This window comes from Cygnus olor, chromosome 12 (assembly GCF_009769625.2).
Source record: "Cygnus olor isolate bCygOlo1 chromosome 12, bCygOlo1.pri.v2, whole genome shotgun sequence".
Lineage (NCBI taxonomy): Eukaryota > Metazoa > Chordata > Aves > Anseriformes > Anatidae > Cygnus > Cygnus olor.
Genome location: NC_049180.1, coordinates 15,811,586 through 15,836,051, shown reverse-complemented (window position 1 = coordinate 15,836,051; position 24,466 = coordinate 15,811,586). Strand labels below are relative to the sequence as shown.

General features: G+C 42.5%; 1 long non-coding RNA gene across 1 annotated transcript in view; it reads left to right on the top strand.

Annotated features, from left to right (window-relative positions):
- Positions 1 to 24,466, top strand: part of LOC121076609 — a 128,917-nt gene that overhangs the window by 39,729 nt on the left and 64,722 nt on the right. Inside the window, exons 5-6 of the long non-coding RNA XR_005823618.1 lie at positions 1,545 to 1,646; positions 3,759 to 3,849. This is a non-coding gene — a long non-coding RNA (uncharacterized LOC121076609). The remainder of the gene's footprint in view (positions 1 to 1,544; positions 1,647 to 3,758; positions 3,850 to 24,466) is intronic.

The window sequence follows — 24,466 nt, the reverse complement described above, 5'->3', positions numbered from 1 at the left end:
GATGAGCGACAGTTGCCAGAACAAATGCAGCTGTAAATGCCCCAGTGGTCCCTGGGGGCTGCAACTGCTCTGTGGGAGCTGTTTGATGTCACTGACCCCGCGCTGAATCGGGAGGGGAAGGAGCAAACTGTTCAAGTCCTTCTCTATAAGTACATCTGCTAACGACCTGTGCTTGGCAAGGTGTAAATGTATGCATGGTTCAGCACTTCGAGTGCTCCATAGACACGCAAGCTAGCATTTAATAGGTATGCTCTTTTCATCATGTTGTACAGCTCCAAAATCTTATCCAGACTAACAGTAGAAAATAAAACCTTTTTGTTGCTGATGACTTCTGGATGTCCAAGAGGGGCATCTCATCTTTGTCAGAACATAATAAAGGGCAGAATGCTGCGCAGGCAGTGAGGAGCAAGGGGGGAAAAGTGGGGAAAAAGTCCTGTGAACACCAAGCTCAGAGAAGAAGGTGGAGACAGGCGCTGCAGGCACTGGAGCATCCCTTCCCCTGCAGCCCATGGAGGACCCATGCTGGAGCAGGCGGATACTCCCTGAAGGACCTGTAGCCCACAGAGAGCCCACGCAGGAGCAGGTTTATCCTGAAGTGCTGCAGCCTGTGGAAGGAGCCACGCTGAATTAGGGGAAAAGCATGAGGAGGAAGGAGTGGCGGCGAGGAACTGCCATGGAATGACTTTAACCAAGAAGCGTAAATTAAATATTCTTGTGGGCAGAACATTCAGTTTCAGCACTTTCCAGATCCAGACAGTGAGGTGGAGTATGTTATAAAGCAACACTTTCACCCCTTCCCTGACTTCCCAAATAAAACCAGCCAGGACAAAAAGACACCCCCACCCTTTTGCCTCTCCTTTGCCCTCCCTTTGCTATGCCCTGCCCTGTATGGCCCTTTGCAAACTGGTGTAAGCAGTGACAGACGCAGCAGCCTTGCTAAAATCCTGCTCTCTGCAGCAACCTTTGAAAGGTCAGACACCGTGGGCCAGTGGTGGATGTTATTGCATGGCTCCTTTCTTTTTGTCTTCACACTCTTTCCCTCAGTTCCTTATCAAACTCTAAGAAAAGCTCTTCAGGGCCACAGAACTGGGGGCAGGTTTGGCCACAAAGAAATTTAAGTACCATGGCTCTGTCTTTGTAAGTCCCAGGCCGTTGCTGTCTGTTGCTGTGAAGTGTCAGACTGCGTATTGGTTGGTAGCTAACAGCAGCAACACTTAACGAAGTTGAGTGAGGATGATGTTTAAGCATTTCTCATCCTAAGGAGCTACCATGGCAGCTGTGGAAGGCTCCTACAGTCTGGGTGTGCTCTGAATAACCTCTCTCACTATGGTTCGCATTAAAAATTTTGATTATCTGTCAGACTGCTGCTCCCCTTCTCCTGAGCTATCAGGGTTGCAACACTCTGTAGAAGTCATTTACTTGCCAGTGGTACCGTTAGCCCTTTGTGAACAATTAAGCTGAGGTCGGAGGTTGTAATATATCAAATTTGCGGACCGCATTAAATTTTATTTTTACTGAAAGGAACTTTTTGTCTCTTTTATCAGGAGGAAAATTAAGCTGTGAACTGGAATTCCATCAGGCTGTCTACTGTGAAGCCCTGTGGCTTTAGCAAAGGGGCAGCAGTGGTCAGAAATGACACTCAAAAGGTAAATTTATTTCTTTTTTATTAAAAAGGATAAGTTACGACCTGTACAGTATATCTTAAGGAGGGAACTTAACACAATATGCTGTATTTTCCCATTTCTTTTAAAAAGACTGATTTTGCAACATACAGAGAAGTTTTGGATGGGAGAGATGGGGTGCTGGGCTACCAGCAGGGAGCAGACGAACCATCACCCTCCACACCTGCCCGCTGGCAGCAGCCACATGAGATGTGGGTGGCTCTTGTCTGGTCCCAAAATGGCATGGAAGTGTGAGCTAAATGTTCTGCCCACCTAATTATAAATGGACAAGAGGTGCAAGGTAGGATTTTGGAATGGATTTTCTTTTCGATTCTGGAGTTGAAAGGTTTTTTTGGGTAAAATTTTTAAACCCTTTGAAAACACATCTTCATTGTGGGCCTTCTCTCTCACCAAACCCGCTAGCAGTTTTGCCACTAATTTCTGGGAACTGGATCACTTTCAAAAGTTCTGTTGAAACTTGCTGTCTGTGCGAATTTTTGCCATTCTACAGAATTGTTATATAATAAATGGAAATAATATTATTATAAAACCAAACTACAGTGAAACCCTGTGTCACTCTCTGGCTTCCAGAGAGCAGATGGTTTGGGGATTTAAACACCAGGTTAGAAACTCCCAGACATGCTGGCTGCCTAGCCAGGCTGACTCTACCATTGGTCTCTCTAAGGTTGTGTTCAGTATTGTAGCGTAAGGATTGTCTTTTGGGTCTGAACATGAAAGTATGTGCTTGTTCTCTTCATATGGGTATAAAATACCTCTTTCTGCTTTGCACAGGCATCAAAATATATGTGAAATCCTCAGGAACTTGCATGTTGATCCTGGTGCTGTTTATGCAACCTGCTCTGCTTGCCTGCAGTTGGCCAGCTGTGGTTTGCACGCAGACATGTTTGATTTTTGTGCACACTGGCTGATGATATCAAATTAGGCTGCAAAGATCCTACGGCTTTTTCATTTTTCAGTGAGATTAAAGGTTTGCCCTGCTATATTTGCCGTGCATTTCTCCTCCCCTCTCTGCTGCACAGTGTTATGTTCCGCTCATCCATATCTCCTGTTTCCACCCTAAAGAAGGCGGAATTTCAACAAAAAGAAAAGGGCTTCTATTGTGCCCTGTATAAATCAAAAAACACCCTGTGGGATGAATTGTACAATTTTAATATTCATTATCTCAAATGGAGACAATAGAGTAGACTGCAGTAGGAAAGACTGATTAGTAGATCACTGAAGATAGAGGTTTTTTTATTTTTTTTAACTTGGCACATTATTTGGCGATAAGCAAGTAAAACAGTTCCTCAAAACCAGAATCTTTGGAATTTGAAAGTGCAATGCAATGGCTGTGTGGGAACCATCCTTCAGTAAACACATCCATGGGAGCTCAAGAGCCTTGCATGGACAGAACTTACTTCGTTTATAAGTCTTAAGCCTTACTCGTTAGCAGCTGAAACCAAGAGATTTCTGTTGCTCCCTCAACTCTAAATGAAAGTCTTGTTTCGGAGGGAAGGGGAGCATGCAATCAGTCCATAAAGTGAATGGTAATGCTTTAATTACCATTCTATTGTTATTCTTCCTATTTAGCTGCTTGGGGGTTGTGTAGTTTGCATATTCATTCCTTTAATTCTCACAAAGGTTTTGTTGTTGTTTTTTTTTTTGTTTGGCAAAAGTTTGACTCCAAAAAGAGAGCAAGCTTGTCATTAATGGGCTCAAAGGGAAAGAATGAGGAAGGTCTGTTTTCCCCCAAATCTCAAAGATTTCTGTGGGGGAAGGACACAAGGTAGGTACCGTTTTGCAGAAACAGAGATACAAAAGATTTTTTTATAGGCAAGTGCAAGTGAAATTGGTTGTGGCAACACAGTTTGGGAGTGTAATGAAACAGCCAAACAAAAAATTCCTCTAACCATCACCCAGTGCAGACAAAGTGAATTCACCATTTTTTTAAAGGCTGCAGTACTTGGCAGTGCCCTTCAAGTGAAGCTTTCCAGCAACTCACTCTCTTAAAACCTTGAGTGAAATACAGCAGTATGTACTCAGTTAATTCCTTTGCCATAGAAGAAAAGTATTCACAACATTTTTGTTTCATTTTAGAAAATGACATGGAATTCACAGTGGACTTCCTACTCCTGTGAAAGAAAGGGAGAAGATGCTTTTGCTTCACACTATCTTCGCATCTAAGGAGGTAAGTTGATCTCCTTGTAGAAACATTATCACAGCTACAGCCTTCTTGACTAGTTCTTTATGTCCTCCTGTCATGCATTATTCCCATTACATGAACACTTCTCGAGGCTTTGTGACAGTACGGATTAGGCTCATATGAGTGTGCTGAGGCAGTGGGCAAAGTTGCAGCGTCTTGCATCTCTACAACTGTTTTGAGAGAAAATGGGATTCCACTTCTTGCTCTGCGGTCAGGGCAGTGTTAGAGGTCTTTCTTCAAGCCTAGGACAGCAGCAGGTATTCTTGGGAAATGCACATATACTGGAGCGGACTGGGGTAATGCATGAACAAAGGCTGGGAAAACCAGGTTAAGGATGATTTGAAGACATTTCCGGTGATTGTAGAATTAAAGCCATTACAATCAGTCCTTCTTAGAATTAGGGTGTTCTGTGCACCTACCGCACGTGTACCAGGAGCAGGGGGGATCCACTACAGACTCAGCTCATGTAAGCTGTCTCCAGTTGTCACCAGAGATACCGAAAAGCAAGTCACCATCAGAGGTATTTCCTGCTGTCATCAGATGGTGCGTAGTGACTAAAAGGTGTTGCCAAGGATGAGCAAAGAACAGACTGCAATGGTCAATATTTCATAAGTATATTTTGAGATTTTTCGCAGTCATTTCCATATTTAATCATAATATATTTTAATATAGTTGTGCTTATCCATATACCGTTTTTTTTTTCCTAGTCTAAGCAATCTCCAGGCCCGAGAACTAACTTTCTGTTGTCTTCTGTCTCCTAGACATAGTATAATGACAAACCAATTCCTCTGCTTCCTAGTTAATGAATAGTCTCTAGTTTTTCAGGCAGGAGTGTTAAAGAAAGCCTAGCTTTTAGCTGTTAAATGTATTCTGTGGTATTTATGACAGATTTTCCACTTCTTCTTTCTTGCTGCACATAATCTTCAAGATCATTAATGGGAAATTCTGAGATTTGCCATGCTCAGTGCTAATGTAGCACTTGTTTCATAATGAAGCTTGAAATGGTGGGTTTTTGCTCTGCACACGATTAATGCTAAAGTCCACATCCTTATCTGATAGAAAACACCAAGAGCTCCACTGCAGTAAATGAAGTTAGGATAATTTGCATCGGTTGAAGATGTGGCCCTATATCTGGTTGACATTATCGTGCCTGCTACAGTATATACACCAGCTGGGGTGCTGTTGTTTCATTCCTGCGTGGGGTAGGAAGGGCCTCAGTGGGGGAGAATGAAAGTGGAGAACGGCCATTGCTAGTGCAAGCTATGAACGAGCTGTTTGAACTATAAGAAGGTTGAAATAAAAAGGCAAGCTCACCACCATGTAGCGAGATGCAACAGAAAGGACGTGAACTTGGGTTGCTCCTCTTATGTTACTCCAGAGGGATTTGTGCTCGGAACAGCTCCTCCAGCCCACATCTGTGATCAGGGGTGGGAAAATTCTCCCATGCCCTGTGGTTTTCAGGTTGAACTGAACTGCTTGGGGGCTGTACCTCAAAGCCACATGGAAGCTCTAACTACTGCTGTGCAAAATGCCCTGTTTCTCAGGTGGAGCTGGCAGGAACCAGTTCTTCAACAGCTGTGTTGGCTTTCTATTTGCATTTGGATGAAAATCAAGAGGTTGCTTTTTCTCACTCTGACTTTGAATATAAGTCTCTCTCCTCCCTTCAGCTGCCCTAGTTCTTAAATGTTGGTGTTGTTCACAGTGCTGTAGCTACCTGGTTCTAGGCTTTTATTTCAGGTGGCTTGTGCCACAGTGTTCTCTGCAGGAACAGTCTTGCTGGAGGCACTGTCTCCCCTCCGGCTCTGAGGAGAACATATCTGCTCTCTCTGACACAATGGAAGCTTCTGGAATTGTCATTCTGTTGGGCAGGACCGAAATAGCCATAAGATTTGGTATGCATTTTTAGTAGGTTGCAGCTGTGATCCTTGAGCCAAAGGAAGATGGTTCATACAGCAAAGAAAATAACATTTTTGCTCAACTTTTGCTTAGTAGCTTTTCATTAGTAACCTTCAATAAAACAAAAGCTTATAAACGTCCAATCCAGCTGTTGTTAAAATATGAACAGAATTGCTGTTGAATTGAATGAGGTCAGACTGGGGCTCCAGATGAAGGTCAATACAATTTTTAGCTCCTTGTCACTCTCTTTTGCCCAGCCTGGCAGTTGCACGTAAGAAAGTTGGCCAGCTGTGAGATGGTGATTCAAAGAGGATGGCTATGCCTCTGAATCCATTGCTCCAGCTGTCTCAGGCTGTTCTGGTGAGCCAGAGGTTTGTGCTCTCCAGCCCAGGCACAGGGAATTACAAATGTGTGCTGAAATAGAAGCCAGGGTTCAGGGTGAGGACACACTAGAACAAAGTCTGTTGGTATGGGAGAATTACAATAAATGGCATGAAAAAAGCATGTTCAATTCAAATTCTTGCCGAATGTGACTTGATTGTCACTTTTCTTGGGAATATGGCCTTACTACCAGAACAAGAGAGAGAAGCTGGTGATCCCTTTGGAATTAAGGGTTTAGGGTATGACATGGGGAATTAGACATGGGCCTCCCATTAGCAAGAATGTTGACCTCCGTGCATAGTTCTGAAAATAAACCCTGTCTCCAAGCTCAGTTGTGTTTTTCTTCCGCTGAAGAACAGGCTTAGATGTTACTGAGCAGGAGAGTAGATCTCATGATTGGAAACTTCTGATGTCGTTTTCAAGTGCAGTTATAAAACTGAGTGATGACATGTAGGTGTCCGCACCCAAAATATTTACAAATTAAACTGTGTGGGTGTCTGGTTTTTATGGTGGCAATAAAATATTGCTTAGTATTTCCTGGTAAACTTTTAGTCCTGAGTAATAATTATTAAACAGATGGAGAAACTGGGAGCTATAGCAGAATTGAGAGCATTATTCATAAGCCCTGCTTTTTCCCATGGGCTGACAGTGAAGAGACTGTACACCTAGGCCGCTCCAACAATCTTCATCATAAGCATGTGCTTTTGGCAAGTAGCTCCACTGCAGCCTGGTCAAATGATGACACTGAAATCAACAGAAGCATAAGGTGGCAGTAAAACATAATATGCAGAACTCCAGCTGAGGCTTGCAAGTGAGCTTTGAGTCCCACTGCAGTACAGGATGTGATTTGGATTCTCTCATGCCTCAGTTTCCCTGTGTGGAAACAGTAATGATCCCCTTTTTGAAGTCCTTTGACATCTGAAGAAGCCAAGTACTGTAAAAAAGCTTGCTTGCTATTATGCGTATATTTAAAACAAAACTTAATGCTTCAGTGCTTTGCTAGGTTGGGGGTGAATGTGCTTAGCGCTTTGTGTGATCGAGCTGTAGATTACATAGGCAGTGGTTTGTAATAAGAGCCTTATCAGTAACAAAAACCCTTCTGTCATCCTCAGAGAAGCAACAATCGTATTTTAAAATGGTTGCCAGACGTGTTTATTTGAAGATGGTTGTTTCTAGCGTAGCTCAAACCGTTGTGTGGCAAGAGTTCAATTGCTTCCCACTAAAGCCAACATTCAGAGCTTGGAAAACTGTTAGATAAATGTCAGTTTCTGCCATAATTTGTGGAATCAATACAAACTGAGTCAAAGAATCACAAACAGTAATGTGAAAATAAAATGATCTGTGTTATGGTTTTTAAGTAAATGATGATAAACTAATAAATACCATTAGCTGCTGCCATTACTTTGTTGAATTTAGCTGATGTTACTGTGTTGACTTTAAAAGCTATCAGCTTAACTATATAAATCCATTTGACATGTCTTTATTCAGATAAAACTTTAATACTGCAAGTGTAGCAAATTAGATGCAAATGCTCTTTTTATTTTAAGTATATTTAAAGCTGCCTTTTCAATGCAAATTTTACAGGAAATCTCAACAAGCTAGGACAGACATCTTAGCTGTCAGCATGCAGCACTTTCATTTCGGTCTCAGGCATGGGAGCTGCATTTTGTCCCTGCAGACTGAGATAATTAAAACTACAGAGAGATGGTTTTAAATATACATGATACACAGTTACTTAAATTATGGGATAATGCATAAATGCAGTCCTTAACGTTTTTGGTAGCACAACACTGACCAGACGACATAGCAGGGTAAATTGTAGGGAACAATTTTATTTCTGCGTAAACAGTTTTATGGTTTGTTTGGGTTTGTTTTGTTTTACTTTTCACCTGAATTATTGTGGAGGCACAGAAATACCAATTCAAAACCTGGGTTGTGAATGCCCTCATTAAAAAGACACTGATACCATTAACTTTTTTTTCTCCTTCTTTCCTTTTTTTCTTTCTTTTTAAATTACGCTTTTACTTATTTGTTTTTGAGCAGTCCTCAGCCTCCTTGGAATACATATCTATTTCAGCTTTCATTTGCTGAACCCCCTGAATGAGTTTATCCAAACAATGTGAATTTACTCAGATCTTTTTAAAATCCCACATCTCTTGTGGTTGATAAAGCTGACTTTAGCTAAGAAGAGTTGGATCAGGGTGATTTAAATTTCACAGTGAAAATGATAAGGGCTTTACTAGAAATAATAAGCACATTCAAATACTGTCATGGGCAAACAGTTGAATGTGCAGTGAGAAATTCGGCAAGGCTAGTCTTTTTCAGTGTTGATTTAATGAAGCAATGGATAGTAAAATAGAAAAAAAATAACTCGCATTGAGAGGTAAACTTACGTTAATGCCTTATCAGTAATTTTATAAAGCATTATTCATTAAAAAAGCAACATTAATGCCCTAATAACTTTTAAAATATCATACTGTTTAAAAGCAACAAGAAGCCCAAGCCAACCCACCAGCCAGGGAAGCAGAAGAGTCTCTTTGGCAGCCCTACAAACTGGCTGAGCGATACCCTATTATTGTCAGGAGCCGCATGTTGGTTTGTTGAGCCCGCGGATAACTTGTGTTTCAGGGAAAGAAAAAGGAAAAAAAAAATCCACTTAAGCTTCAGGGCAAACAATACTGGCCCACTGTTTAAAATGGTTTTGAACATTTGCTTGTCCATTTCAACAACACAGAGCCTCACCTTTCTCATTCAAATCGGGTGAGGAATCTGCACAGAGCCAATTGCAAAGGAAGGCTTGTCTGGAGCTGCTACATTTCCAGGATCAAAAGGTTCAAATCTATGAATCCAGATGTGCTTTGGAGCGATAGGGCCATGCTGGCTATTGAACAGGCAGGCAGGAAGAGCAGAAGGCAAGATGATTTTGGAGGCAGTGGGGCAGGCAGTTTACAGCCGTCATTAGTGGGGTTGTGTGCAGCAAGGAGCAGGCATCCTGAATTAGCCAGCTCTGAGGCAGCTGGAAAACAATAAATCAGATGTGTATGGCACTTCCAAGAAGGGCTGAGAGAAGAAAAGGGAAGAAACATCACTGTGTTGCCAAAGGGCTGAGGTTAAGGATCCCTCTGTGCAATTTAACAGTTTTTAATTCCCACATTTGAATGCCTCGTTGTGTCAGTCATCCATAGCTCCTCCAAGGAGCCACCTCGCTGCTGCCAAGTGGGCAGCCTGCATGTGATTAGCTTGGGTTTTCACAGGTACCCCGTGGCCTTTATTTATTTACATTTTCCCTTAAGGAAGGTGGTAAAAACCTACGAGGATCCCCTACGAGGGGCAAGATCAATATTCCTGCCCAACCTTTCTGCTTGCACTTCCAGCCAGTAATTATGGAGCTGTTATAAATTCACGAATAGCGTGTATAAGGAAAAACTAATCTCTTCCAAACAGCTCATTTCCATAGTTAACGACCAGAGAAGTACAACTGACTTTGTCACTAACAACTTTGTGTTTGTAAACAGGTTTTGTGGGAATAAAACGTTTCTAAGGTTAAAAGAAATAGTTAGGAGCTCAAATCCTCCCACGACCATCTCACATATTTCCTACATTTGGCTCATTACAGGACAAGTATGTCCTTTAAGACCCAGAGATTAATGAGGCATTTTACGAGACTAATACATTTTAAATTTTAACACTGGAGTTAGCATCTATAATTGTACAATTATACGTTCATTTAGATTTTTTAAAGATAACTAATCACAGGTGACTAGAGCTGTGTGAAGAGGCAGAATTTATGTTTCTCCAGCTGTAGGAGTACTAAATCATGCAGGAATTGAAATTGTTTTCCTTCTGACAGATAGCTCAGGCAAGATTAGTCAGTCACTGTTTCAGATATAATGCTTTTTTTATTATGCATACTTCATGCGGGACTATTATATTTGTAACGTATACTTCTGCATACAGCAAATTAACTATTGTGTAATGCACGGACCAAGAAAGAGTGTCATTAGTTCTTGCTATCCCGCAGTTTCGAGCAGCTGGTGAAATATATACCAATCACCCAACAGCCAGCTTCGTGTTAACATGTATAAGCCTCAACGACTCCTGTTTGACAGAACTTTACCGTGTAGTAATAAATAAGGCTGAATTATTGATGGTGATAACTGCTAATATTATTATGACCTCAATTAAGTGCTTTTTTCAGACGCATTAGCAACAAAAGGTCTTCTCTCTGCTCGGTGCTGTTTTGTCAAGTCCCACTTTACATTAAAATCGAATTGATCAAACCTATTTGCCATTTCGCTGTGAGTGGATAACCGTAATGGGTAATCTATCAGCATGGTGCTCCCCTTAAAGCTATTAACACCTTTTGTTGTTTTACTCAAGTTTCCAAACGTGCTGAGAGGTTCAAAAAGGCAAACCCTACAATCTGTTAGGATTGCGTGGAGCTGTGACTTGTGGCACTCTTTTAATTACCATACTTTTTTAACTCGGTGGCTAAACATTGATATTTCTGACACTAAGTAAGTCTTTATTTACTTATGAAGCTGCGAGACAGCTAAATTAAAGCTGATTAGCAAAATGGCAGCTCCGCCGCTTGCAGCTGAGGTGAGTTTAGCTGCGGCGTGGCATCTCCCCACAGCTCGCTGCTTGACTCGTCGTCGCTGCGGCTGAGATCACTCAGCAGCAAGGCAAATAAAGGCAGCTTAGAGTTTTTGCCCTTTGGCAAATTGGCAAATTGTGTTAGCTACATGGGTATGTGTGTAAAGTGTGGAGCAGCCTGTTTGTTTGTGAGAGAGCTTTTATAAAAGGCAGGGGGAGATAATTTCCAGGGACAGGCTGTGGAGTGTGCATGCTTGGGGAGTTGTGCGATTACACTCATTAAAAAGTGAAGAGCTAATGAAATTAATCAGAGGAAAGACTGAGTAAACCGGAGAATACAAATATGGGCCTCCTGTCTCGGGGAGGTTGCCTCTTTTCACTGAAGTCTCTGTTGGAAATTTCTGCCCTCCTGGAACCATTCCTCACGTTTGTGTGTCTGGATTTTGGAGATTTGCCTCCTCAATACTTGTGTGGGGCTCTATGGCAAAAGACGGAGGGAATTCCTGGTTTACTCACTCACGTCAAGCCTAGACTAAGAGTGCCTGGGCTGTGATTCATCACCGCTTGTGTAATGCTGATGCAAAGACCAAGTGAAAGTAGGTGGTACCGTCTTCACCAGCACAAAACCCCAGTTATATTTTTGCTGACAATCTCAACAGAAAAGCCTGGACAGAATAAGCGGGGATGTCCTTTATTGCCTCATATGTTCCTTTCGCTTTCTTTTTGTTTATATCAACAACAAAAAAACCCTCCCTGTCCGATTGCACTGCTAGTAGCCTTGGTGAGCGTCCCATTCACAGAGGACGAAGAGCCCAGGGGGAGCCTTGCCTGGCAGGAGGGAGCTGTCAGCACAAAGCAGCGGCTCCTGCTCCACCATGGGCTTGCTGCTGGCACAAGGGGAGTAGGTGCCACTGATGTAAACGAGGTTACACCTTTTGTGACGTTAACGCCAGCAGTGGCTTTGGCCCTTTTGCTTCTGCATACTGTAGTGAGTCAAAAGCAGGGTGAAATGAAGAAATATTTATGTTGGCTTCCAAACAGATTGAAGATAAATTGCTGTTAAGCTCCAGTTCTGTCTAACCGTTGATACATGTAATATAGCAAATTAATTAAAAGCTTATACTCACAATATATAAGGATTTCAATTGTTTTAAAGTGGTGGTTAGTCTTTCAGCAACTGGAAGTTACACATGACCGAGTTATTCAGTAGTCAGCGCTTCCAGAACTGTTTCAAGTAGTTTACTACACTTCCAATTTCTTCGTGTCAATCACCTTTTGTGCATTTTGATCTTGCATTGAACAAACCAGAACCGTCCTTTCTCCTTTTTATGAGTGTCCTGCAAAGCAGGGTATGAAGTGGGTTGATGACAGCCCATCCATCTCGCTGTTTTTGAAAGGGATTCTCCTACTGGACATCATGCGGGGAAGCATTTTTCTGAAGCCCACCCACCTAGCCCCCCTTCAGAAGTGGCTGCATTTTCCTAAGGCATTTCTTGGAGGGGTAACCTGCATATCAAACAGCAGATTTCTTAGTGCCATATAGCAATGTTGACTTTACTGATGCTTCAGCTGCTGTTGTCTTAATATAGGCTGTTGCTCGCATGTCAGCTGGAAACAAAAATCAATAAGCAATGAGAATGGGAGTAAAGGGAAACCAGAGAAACAAAATGATGAACAAGAATTTGGTATCTCCCCTCGTATACTTCCAGTCAGCCGCTGTGCGCCTCTTACCCTTTCAGAGGATCTGCAGCTAATCCCTGCGGCCTTGTGCTTGCAGGATTTCAGGGCTTGTCCCTCTGGGGACAGGAGGAACTCCAGGCCCAGTGGCCATACAGGGCCTGCTCTGACCCCCTTGGACCCAGCTGCAGAACACACAGGGGCCTCGCTGAAGGGCAGCCCCCCGGGGCTAAATGGCCATGGCTACCCTGTCCTTGCTCCCAACTCGGGTACAGGGTACCCACGCGGCCCAGGTCTGTGTGCGGGTGTCACATACAGATACACAGCTGACAATGTTAAAGAAATAAACATAACATTGGTTTTTAAAGTTCTGTGGGTATTTACCTAGCTCATGAAGGGATCTGCTTGGGTTGCTGGAGCTGGCACTTCCAACTCTGTCCCTCTTGGGGCGTGTGGGGTTCGTGGTTTGGAGTGTGTGTGTTAGGGTGCGTGTGTAGGTAAGGGGTATGTGTGTGTGTAGGGGTGCCAAAGTGGAAGCAGGAGCTGGAGGAGGAAGCAATCCGTTTAAATGAATAACCGTGCCAAAAGCCCAGTCATAAGGTACAGACGGGGGAGACCGTTAATGAAAGCACTGAAGCAGCCACATCTGTGATTGAATACTCAGTCTTTTAGTCCCTACTGCTGTGTTTACTGCTCCTTAATGTGGTATTGTTTACTCACAATTAAACCCTTTGCCATTAATTTAACTCTCAGATGTCGAATCGGTCACACGGACCCAGATCCCAGACAGCTGGGCTCTGTACACTTGTTTAAGCACAGCTCTCGTTAGGAGGGAGAGAGCGTGGTGCAGCGAGCTGATGGCAGCACGGGCTGGCTGCTCTCCGTGGTCATCAGCCCCGCTCCCAGTCCTGCTCCCAGCCCCAGGAGCCGTGTGGGAAGCGTTAACCATTGTCAGCCAAAATTTCACACCGGAGATAACAAACACTTGAAACCCAGGCGCTGGTTGGAGGAGATAAACGTATTTTCCCCCATTAATTAAAACATATCTGTAAATTTAAGCAGAGATGTTTGCTGTAATAAGTTTCGAACTGGTGACAAATGTCAACAGCAAAAGGGCCGAGATAAGGCAATGTCAGATTCGCGTGTGGCGATACGCGCCTTCGCGCTGGAGCCTTATGCCGTGGGACTTCATGGTCTGTGCTGGTGGTTGATAGCAGGGAGGTGAAGTGGGATGCCAGGGAGATGGAGGGGTCGTAGCAGAAAAGAGTGGTTTATGTCTTGTTGTGAACCTGGGGGCTTTCAGTGGTTTTGAATATTTGGTATTTCGCTAAACTTCTCTTGCATTTCTTTTGTCTAAAATAAAACACTTCGGTGTACGTGCTGTATATTGATCTGCCCAATGCACCTCTTCCAAAACTTTCAACTGAAGTGACGCCCACCTATAGAATAAGTGTACATTTCTTCAAAAAAACCCTTTCAAATCTAAACAGACTTGTTTAGTAACATACTGATACTGACATATCCAACTGATTTTAAACCATGTGGCAGTGGGATTGCTCTACTTAGTGGAGATCAGTATGTTCACAGCAGAAACCGTGGGGAGTGCCTGATCTTGAGACAACCAGCATTACAACGGCCATGCAGCCCTTTCTTCTCCTTATCAGCACCTTACAGGAGTAATGTGCTGGATTGCAGCTGGGAGTTCTGCATGGGGACGGGGTCCGGTCACACTGCCCCGGTAGCCCTAACGCTGCAATGGTTTCTCCATGTGGAGGGGTCACAGAGGCAGGGACGTGCCTGCTGGGGAACACACCTCCAGTTTACTCTCAAAACCAAACCAAAATGTATCTTTTCTTCTTTGTCATCTCTACTGAATGTGCTAGCAATGTTTCTCATGAAGGTGGATTTTTGTCTTTGCTCAGAAGACCAACCAACTCCATCAGATAACGTGGTGAGGACACACACACTTCTAGACACTCCTGGCTAGTCCCTTATTTAAAGCGGTGTCTGAAAAGGGGAGGTCTGCTTGTCCCAAGTCCATCCTTTCAGATTATTTAAATATAGCTACATGAATGATTCCCAATGAACAGTTTATTTGATCAACTTGCCTTCTTTTGGCAATTGCAGTATATTTACAGCTGCGTTTGAATTTCTTTAAGTTTATTACTAGACAAATATACTGTGCACTTTTCCTCACTAAATTGATCATAATTTGAAACTTTGATCAGAATGTAGGTGGCCTAGTTCTGACTGTCTATATAAATCAGCAGATATTTGTGCCTGTTCTCATAAGGCAAGCCGTGTAAGTACTGTGCAAATTTAAAATCTGGTTCCAATAACTGGTTGTGTTTTACTGATTTGCCTTTTAAATTCACCTCCCGTGAAAATCAGTGCCATCGAATCAGGGGTGCGTGTTTAGGAAGTGAACATGGGAGCCATAAAGTGACAGAAATGATTCTATTCAAAAGTCTGAAGTCAAAGTTAATTACGTTGTGCCTTGTTTTTGCATTCACCCTTTATTGGTTTCGGTGCAAACCCAGCAGCATGGAGCAGGTGCCTCCATGCACACTGTCCCGAGCCACCAACCCACCACCCACCCGGCAAAGCAATGTGCCCATGAGTCCCACATCCCCCTGCACATCTTTGGGCGAGGATGTGTGCCCCCCCTTCCTAAGCCAGGTCCGAAAAAACACCCTTGGTAGCAGCCTACAGCCCCTAACACTGCCTTGTGTCTCCCTTGGGGCTGCTGTCACACCCCAGGCAGGCACAGTTTGGGGCTTGCTCCCTTTGGGGACGGGGATGGGGACAGGGGGTGGGATGAGCCCCAGTTTCTCCTCCTTTGGGGTCTGCCCCGTTTTATGGGGCGCTGGCCGTGGCTACACCTGCGGCTCTAACCGAGTTAACCGAAATGTTATAGCGGTCGGTCAAAGGGAGAGGTCAGAGTTCAGGGGTCAGCCTTTTGGCAGTGGCAGGGAAGTGGAGCGGGATAAAGGCTTGTTAACGTTACTTACCTCGTCCAGCTGAAAAACGTGTTGTGCGCCTCTCTTGTGTCCCGGCATTTGCGTGGGTAATTCTGGGCATTGTCATGTGAATAGGGGTTAAATTATTCTGCTTTGTCATTAAGTGATCCTGGATTGGCAATCCGCTACACAATGGGTGATCATTAGGGAAAGGCCATAAAACTGTTACACCAGTTAGGAGTGAATGGTGAATGAAGCCAGATATCTCCAGGACCGGTTCCCCGCCCTCCCCCGCCGGCTGCAGCTGCTGGAGACGCAATTGAAAGTAGAAACGTGGAGTCTCAGAACAACCTTTTCTTTAAAAGCTCCCCTAATTTCGTTTTGAAAGTGTTTGCATTGACGGGAACAGCAGACGAACCTTCTGAGAGTTACCTAAGGCATACCGAGTGTAGTCGCTTCCCGAGATTTTGTTGTTTCAGTTTAGGTGATGTTTTGCTTAAAGCTCAGCTTGCTGGAGTACCGAGACTGCATCAGATCATTATCCTTATCCTTAAAAATGGAAGTGCTCCGTGGCTTGTTAGTTTCACAGAAAGTCATGAACGTGAGACAAAAGCCCCAAATAACACGAGACCTGCACGACACAAAGGATGTGCAACTTGCTTGATGGAAGTGCCTCCAAGCCCAGAAGCTTGCAGCGTCCCATGGCCTGAGCTATGGCTTCTGGGGGCTCCAGGCTGATAGTTGCCATTGAGGTCTGGACGTGTGCTTCCCAACCCAAAGTCCCCGCAAAGTAGGGCTGATTTGCTTCTCTGTCCCCTCCACTTCCCCAGCATGGTCCTGGGTCCAGCTCCTGCCTGGCCCCATGTCCTCTGCCATTTCATCTCCCTGGAGGAGCAGGAAGGCAGAGGGCAGGAGCTCGTGGCTTAGGTAGGACAGTGCTGGTCCTGGCTTGCAGCAGTGAAGTTGCCAAGGGACCAACGCATGAGAAAGAGCTCTTGTTATAGCTGATTGACGGCTTCCATCCAGCCTTACCTGACTTTACCGCTCTTTGTGTTTGCAGTCGTGGTGCTCTAGGTGACCCCGGGGATGGGGTTTTCCAACGGCTGCCCAGATAGTTCCAGCTGTGCTCCAGGGAATGGTGATTTTTCCACAACTGAAAAGCCAACATAGCTTTTAACTAAAACTGGAGAGCTAATTAACTGCTTAGTGATTTGTCCTTGCTTTTTTATATTCTAATTATGATTGCAGCTCATCTCACTTGAGAAAGAACATGCTCTGTGGCCTGCAAAGAGACTTATTTCTTCAACTGCAATTAACAATAGGATTTCTGCCTAGTAATTAAAAATATGCTGTTGCAAGCTGTGTAAGTGGGCTACAAACAGCCTACTATCCGCTGGGGTTGCTCTGAATTGTGTCATGTTTTATTTGTGGTTCCCTACATCCCTAGATGTGCAGTCAGACCCCAAGTCTGCACACGGTCGCTGCTTTGCATGACTCGGAAAGATCCATTGTCTTCAGGGCCTTTGGAGAGTATCATGGTGATGAGTGCATGAGATCAGACGTTATGCTGTACATCTGCCTTTAAAGGGGAAAAACAGAAAAGAAGTAGGAAAACGTCCCCATTTCTACATTGAAGTTCTAGAATAGCAACAGTCAAAGATGTTGTGAATAACAATAGGCGAGGGTGCTGTAATAGATTCCATGCATTTTCCAACATCTGAATTTCCCTTTAAACTTGTACTAGGTAAATGTTACTCAGTTGCCCTTTTAGAAAACAACAATTTGACTTTTTTCCCCTCTTTCTATTCTGACAAATATTGGTCTTGATGAGTGTTAAGGGACTAAAAACGCTAAACATCAAAGTGCTCATTATCAACCAGCCAGCTGCACTCCTCGCTGCACCTCCTCATCACACACAAACCTGCTCTTTTCTGTAGGGACTGCCCCCCGCCCCCCGGAGACACGGAACAAGTTCTTCTCTACGCTAACAGTGCACAACATTGTCAAATGATGTGTAATGATTTTATAATGTGAACTAATGCCACTAGGGACCAAACTGAGACTTCTGATTTCATTACACTCCCTGCTGAGACTGGTTTGGAATATGAATTTGGGGCAAAGATAAAAGGCTATGCTCACATCCCTTACCCATCAACCCTTGACCAGTATTTTTTGGCGTGGATCCAGACAAGGATCCGGCCCAAGGTATCTTAGGAAAAAAAACCTTATGATTTATCTATGTTGCTATAAAACACTAGGAGTGCAAACGAGTACCTTTACTGAGAAAACCTGCGTGCCGTGATTGGAATCTCAGCAGAAGTTAGAAGCTGCCCTGCTGGGTCAGAGTCTGGCCTTGGCTGGCCAGAAAATGTGCTTAAAAGCTACTGTTTGTTAATAGCGGGCCACGGAATGTCTGTAATATGATAGATTAGCTAAAGGTGAGGGTTTGTTATTTCTGTTATTTATTTATTCATTTTATTTATTTTTTAATTAAAATAATTGTATTACCTAACAAATTCTTTAATTTGGAAATAGCTCTAGAAACATACATTCAGTTCAACTGTGTAAGGGCTTTTTATACAGCGATAAAAATGTAACCACACTAACAAATGATGTTCTTCTACATATTGTTATCTGTTGCCATGAAGCCTAGGACACCTGTCTGTTTTAAGTGATTTCATCTTTCTGTGTCCTAAGAGACCATGAAAAACAGAAAAATGCCATAACATTTTTCTCTAGAATGGATAATATGAGAATTAGTTTCCTTCTTTATTCAGATGGAAGGGAATGAAAAAAAATGCTCTCAGTCAAATGCTCGTCTATGGTAACTGTGTCGGGTTCTATTGTTTTCAAGACAGTTTATCCCATTTGTACCAGCAGAAAATGTAGGCCATGCCAGTGACAGCAGGCGGACAAACACCCCAAATGTCTAGCTAATTTTCAAATGTAATCTACCTGGTAACGTGTGATATGGAAACTAACTGTCGTTTATATACTCTTAAAGCACTTCAGATGCAGGAGGGATAGAAACTAATCTGCCTTCAAAGGTAATTATATTGGGAATTACACTACTTCCTGCAGTAAACTCTATTTGGCACCCTGCCCCTTTTTTCCAGTCCTACACCATTGCCCCTATCTATTCATATCTAAAAAGATATGAGTTAGAGTTAACCGTAAGCAAATTAAATTCAATACGTGAAATGGAAGGGAGGATCCTCACAAAGATACAGAAGCACCTGAAATAGAAGTGGTGATTAAGTTTGTTTCCTGTTGTGCTCATACATACCAGACAAATGATTTACTTTCATCATCTAATATATTTAAACTATCTTGGTTGTAGGGGTCGCAGCCGCTATGAGATGGGAGGAAAGACAATACTAATCAAAAGTAAACCATGCCACTTTTTTCTCTAGTGCCGCTAATCTTAATTGAATCAATCTCATGGCAGATGTTGACAGTGAAAGATTGCTCGAACCTGGGAGGCCAAGCTGGACAGAGCTTCCAGAATAAATAAATAAATAACTCTTCCTTAATCATTAATTTGTTCATTCACTCCCATTTGCTTCCATTCTTCAATGTCTTAGAAGATGTACCCCACGCAACCTCCTTCTTCAGCAATCATTTCCGAGTGTTTCTCCCAATATACTCATGTGTTTTTGAAGAAACTAATTTGCCTGAGACAAATGCAGCAGAGATGCTATTTTTTTAAGAGAAATGTAGATGGATTTTATAAATTGATCATTTTGTTATTAAAAAAGATAGCTTTTCTAATGAGTTGCAACAAAACGGTGGCATTTTGGTGCTGAAATATTTCCCGTTAGAGGATATTAGATAAATCCTACTTAGAATAGGATGGAGTTGAGGAGTAGTTTACAACCTATTCATGGATTTGCAGTAGACCTAGTCCTACAGAAGAAAGGCAGAGAGGTGAAAACCTTTTGAAGTTGGTGGAAAAAACAGAGTAAAACCTTTGTACCCTCTGTGTCAGGTACCCTGTGAACATATGTGAGGGTTCCATGGTGTTGTAACAGCACTTTGCTTTATATACATCAAATTGTAGGTCTGTGAACTTCATAAAACTACTTAAATTTATTAACACACAAGACAGGGGAAGACATAGTGTAAGAGCTCTTATTTCTCCTCTGGTCTTCCTATCAACAGCTGATTGTGTTTGCTGAATTACAAGTGTGAAAATCTTAAAAACCTAGGACTTTAAAATGAAACGTGAAAGGATAGAGGTGTCTCTGCAGGATCAGGACCTTAAAGGGCTACATTGAAGTCTCTCCCAAGATAAAACTAGATTAGATTTATTCTTGCTAACAAGTAGTTTTAATTAAATAATATTGGCAAGACTCTGACTTATTAGGAGAAAGGTTTTGATGAACATCATAGTATTTGTATTTTATATAATTTATTATTGGACCATATAATTTAAAACATTGCTATATCATGCATTAATAAGACTCTAATTGTATGCAATTTAGTGCCATTTGATGATGAAAAGCAGATTTACTGGCCATGTGCAATAAAATCTCTGACAAAGTAGCAGAACCCCACTAGAGATGTAATTGTTTGTGCTGAGCATATATTGTTTACACTAAACTTAAGTATAACAGCGTGTACGTAACATTCACTTGTTTCCCCAATGTGTTTATTCTGTCTATAAAGCAGCTCTGTTTTATTATTCCGTTTGATTTGGGTTTGTGCAGGCAGAATTGCTCTTAAGAGAGGGCCGCTCTTAAGTCATTCCTCAGGGATCGATTGCACTGTGTTACTTGAACTTCTTCCCAAAGCAAGGAAGTCACATTTCACTTCATACTGTGGCATTAAAAAAAAAAGTCAAATATAGTTCTCAAAAATTAAAAACCCTTTATGCTTTAGTAGCTCAAGCTAGTGTCATTTACAGAAGTATCTAAGAAATTCTACAAGAAAAAAACCCAACCCTTTCAAATGACAAATAAATCATTTCATCCCATGTTTAAAATAAAGACAGCAAATTTGGTCAAGTCTCTTCCTCAAGCCTACCCTCTTTTAAAGTGCCTTCTTGTTTTATTTTGATGTATACCTGCAGCAGAATAATTAACGTTTTACAAACCAGTGATGGTGAAGTTGTTCACATTATTCTGAGGGCAATAAATACACATGCACATAGTTTTGTATTATAGAGATCATTTAAGTGAGTGTAATTTTAACTTTTTGATGACAGTTTTAGGATCCTACCAAGCAGTGATAAAGCTAGCAGTTATACTATAATTCTGCCTTTCATTATAATGCAGAGTTTCTCCATACTAAATCAGGCCAAGATGCAAGCTATTACCCCTGGGCAAAATTCATTCATTATGCATGTATGTTATTCCTAAAATTATTGATAAGACTTTTCATAATAGTTATTTTTTGGGCATTAACTTTTTCTGTTATATTAATATTAAGGATACCTCTATTATACTTGAGTATTTCCTGAATAATAAACACAATCTTAGGGCCTCTAATAGTTTCTTTAAGTTCAAAGCTATTGTCAGTTATAGTGCTTTCAGTCCACAGTGTAATTATGAAGCGGTGTATTGAGCTGTGTTAAAGGAAAACATGAGAAAAAGAGAGTAATGGATGACCTGTGCATCCCTGCATTGGGTTTCAAGACATGGCCCAGAAACCTCTGTTATAAGGAAAGTCAGAAATGACTCTGCTGAAGCCGATTACATTTCACTACTGCAAATTTAGTACCAGGCATCATCATCTTTTATACAATACAGGAACATAGAAGCTGCTCCAAAAAGCAGGCAGGTGAAGCCATCGTCAGCTGGGAATTTCAGCAAGAAGCAAGTTGGGCTTTGCTGGCAGAGATGCTCATTTGTGACATAGGATTTTGAGGCCCAGACTGCACTTTTAGTGATGTCTCTGGCAGCTCTGAGGACATGTGGAAAGGAACAACAATTCCGGCATAATGCATTTCCTTACCTGCTCTTTAATCTCCTTACTCTTGAGATCATTGTGGTCTGTAAGATTAACTACTTTGCAAACCAGCAATTTTCAGGGCAGATCTGGCCATCGCCAGATGTTGCATATGAGATGATATCATCTGTTCTGTCACTAATCACCTCGTGCAGCCTGGCTGCAAGAGAGGAAACTCAATAGCATAGGAGACAACATGGCAGGGGAGAGGATTTTGGATCAGTGGGGCTGGGTATAAAGGAAAGCAGGCATTCTGTGTTGTCCTGCACATGTCCACCAAGACGTTGACTCTTTGGTTGGTGAAGAGCAATCAGATGATTTGTTTGTTGGGCTTTTGAGATGCTGTAGTGACATTTACTGTCACTTCAACTCTGTTGTACCCATGGCAGAAAATGGGGTGGGCTGGCGAGATTTGTCCCCAAGGTCAGCTCTGTCCTGCAGACCACGGGTGGGACCTGGTGGAGAGGACGGTGCCAGCTGATCCACATCTGTTCCCAGGGTGAGCGTACAGGAGAGGAAAGGCTCTCTGGTTATCTCTTCCTGAGCACATTTTCACAGGGGTAGGTACAGTTCAGCCCTAAATCTCTGTATCAGCATAGCTCATTTTTTAATTAAGAGATAAATTATTGTGTTTGGATTACAAGATGTGATGAATTCTCCCTTATCCTTTTTTTCTGGCGTATTTACTAGTACAGCATTGTGTTTTAATTTTTGTTTTACTTTTATTTTTTATATGCTGTCTTTTCCATAGGATCCCAGCACTTTACTTTCTTCTGGTCTGATAGTGGTCATTTCAGGTTTTGGTCATTTCAGTAACCGTATGTGAGTCAGTCTCAGGAAAAAGTCCTCACTTGATGTTACGGAGGTCTTATTTAAAAGCCTGGGGGCACAGGCCACTGAATGGACCTAACATCAGAAAAATGGTGCTCATTTGTGTTTACAGAACAGAATGGCAGTACTGGGCTGAACAGAGGGAGGTGCAGTGCAGGAGCAGGTGCCACTAAGGGTGCTGCACATCACCTTTATTCTCCTGGGGACCAATAGCTATCACAACTCCAACATGTGTAAGTCCTACAAGATCTGTATATCTGTTCCCAGCATACTATACCTTGCCCTGGATTCATCTCACTTCACTTACAGGACATCACTGAAATGTCTGCTCGCTCCCTAGCTGGTGTAGATAACTCCACGGAGTGATGCAGAGACTTGCCCAGTCACTAGGCAGGAGAGACAAGTCATGTAGTCTGTGGCTGTAGAGGCACCCCAAGGCAGCCAGGTTCTAGCTGATGGTATTCAGCAAATCTCTCTCCTTTCTTGCCTTCTAGTCAGAGATGTGGTAGGAGCAAGGTGAAGACAAGAAGAGCCGTCATACAGGCAAGAGGAGACTTTTTTCCCCTTGTTGCCTGCATGGCTTTTATGGCTTCTACACAACCAAGAAGGATAAAGGAGTGTGAGTGGAAGTGAAAGCTGTCCCTTAGCAAGTCCCCATGCTTCTTAGAGCTTCCATTTCTAATGAGCCAGCAAACAGCTGTTGTAAGGACAGGCAGAAATAGTCAGTGTTACATCAGCTGATAAAATAAAACCAGGAAAAGGTCTAGTGTTCATTAGCCAGTTTGTTATCTTCCTACTGGAGAAAGTGCTTTCTTTGGGGAATGACTTCAGAGACTTGGATTTTCATGGTTCGCTAACTGTAATAAATAAATCTGAATAAATCCAAACTTCAATGCCAAGTACTGAATCAACCCCCCTTATTTTTCTACTGGAAATATCCTGGCATTAAAAGGCTTAGCATGTTGGGCTGTGCTGCTTAACAATGAGGCGAAGCATGGTGCAGCTGACTGTAGTAGTAACTGAAAAATGCTAGAGCTCTTCTGTAGCTTTCCTGAAGGAGATAGTTTGAAGTTGCACGCTCAGACTTTTTCTTCAAATGACTAATCCACTCTCTTGTGACCTATCTTTAGTTTGATATTGAATCAGGAACAGGAACTGTAGGTTCAGCTGACCCCAAACATTTAGTTACATTAATCACAGGGTGTTTTTGGACTCTGAGCGTACTGAATGAAAGACACTTGCTTTGCGAGACATTGATCAAACAGTCTACAGGTATCAGTACATCGAGGCACATTAATCATCCGGTGCATTATCAGTTCCACCAGGAGAATATGTAAATGTGATTCCTGTCAATGATAAGGGAAAGCAGAATTTATTTTTAAAAGTGGTCCATCTGGAGTTGTTGATATAATCTTACCTAAGACAATAGGTTGTAAAGATACATTTTAGCAGTGCTGCCAGTGAACATAAAGAACAAGCAAATTAAAGCTATCAAAAAAAAAAGTGAAAAAAAAGAAAAAGATAGTGGCTATACTTCAGTCACTTTTGGGAATTGCTGTTCCACATCATCACGGAGGAGATTTTTTTTTCTGCTTAATAAAACAGTGTGGTTTTATGAAAGCTCTTACACTTGTTCTGTAACCACAAAAGCTTTGTTAAAGAGTGTTGCTATTCTACTCTCTGCTTCGGTGCTCTTGCCCTAGAATACACCTGTGCTACACTTGCCTTGTGGCTAAGGATGGGATGCTTGTGCTCACTGTGAAGCTCCGAGGCAATGGCTCGCCTTTGTGGATGGCTCACCTGCGCTCCTATTAATGGGGCCGCCTGGCTGAGGGATGCAACGTGCATCTCGCTGAAACCATTTTTGCGTAGTCCTTCTTATATAATTAATTAATTTACTCTATTTCTTTGGAAAACAAGAAAAAGTCAATTTCTTTTCTTTTATCTTCGTTTCTCTGTTTTCTTTCTTGCTTGCTTTCTTTTTTAACCTGGAGCCAGATCAGTATTCTGCCAGATGGGCAGCCACACAAATATGTATCCTGTCAGTGTGGGTGTGTGAAAAGCTCATTCCCTTCTCATGACGACATGTTTCCTGGCAGAAATATTTCTTGAGGTCTTTCCTAAAGGGATTAGAGACCTAGGGCATGGAGTATGATAAAGAATGAATGTGTAAAATGGTCATCTCATTTTTACTTCGTGTCCCTTTAGTATTCTTTCGTACTTTCCAGGCATCTTTCGGCTACAAAAGTGGAACAAGGAGGCGTTGAGGAAGATGAGTGCTCATCTTTAAAGGGCATGGATCTTCGTCTTTA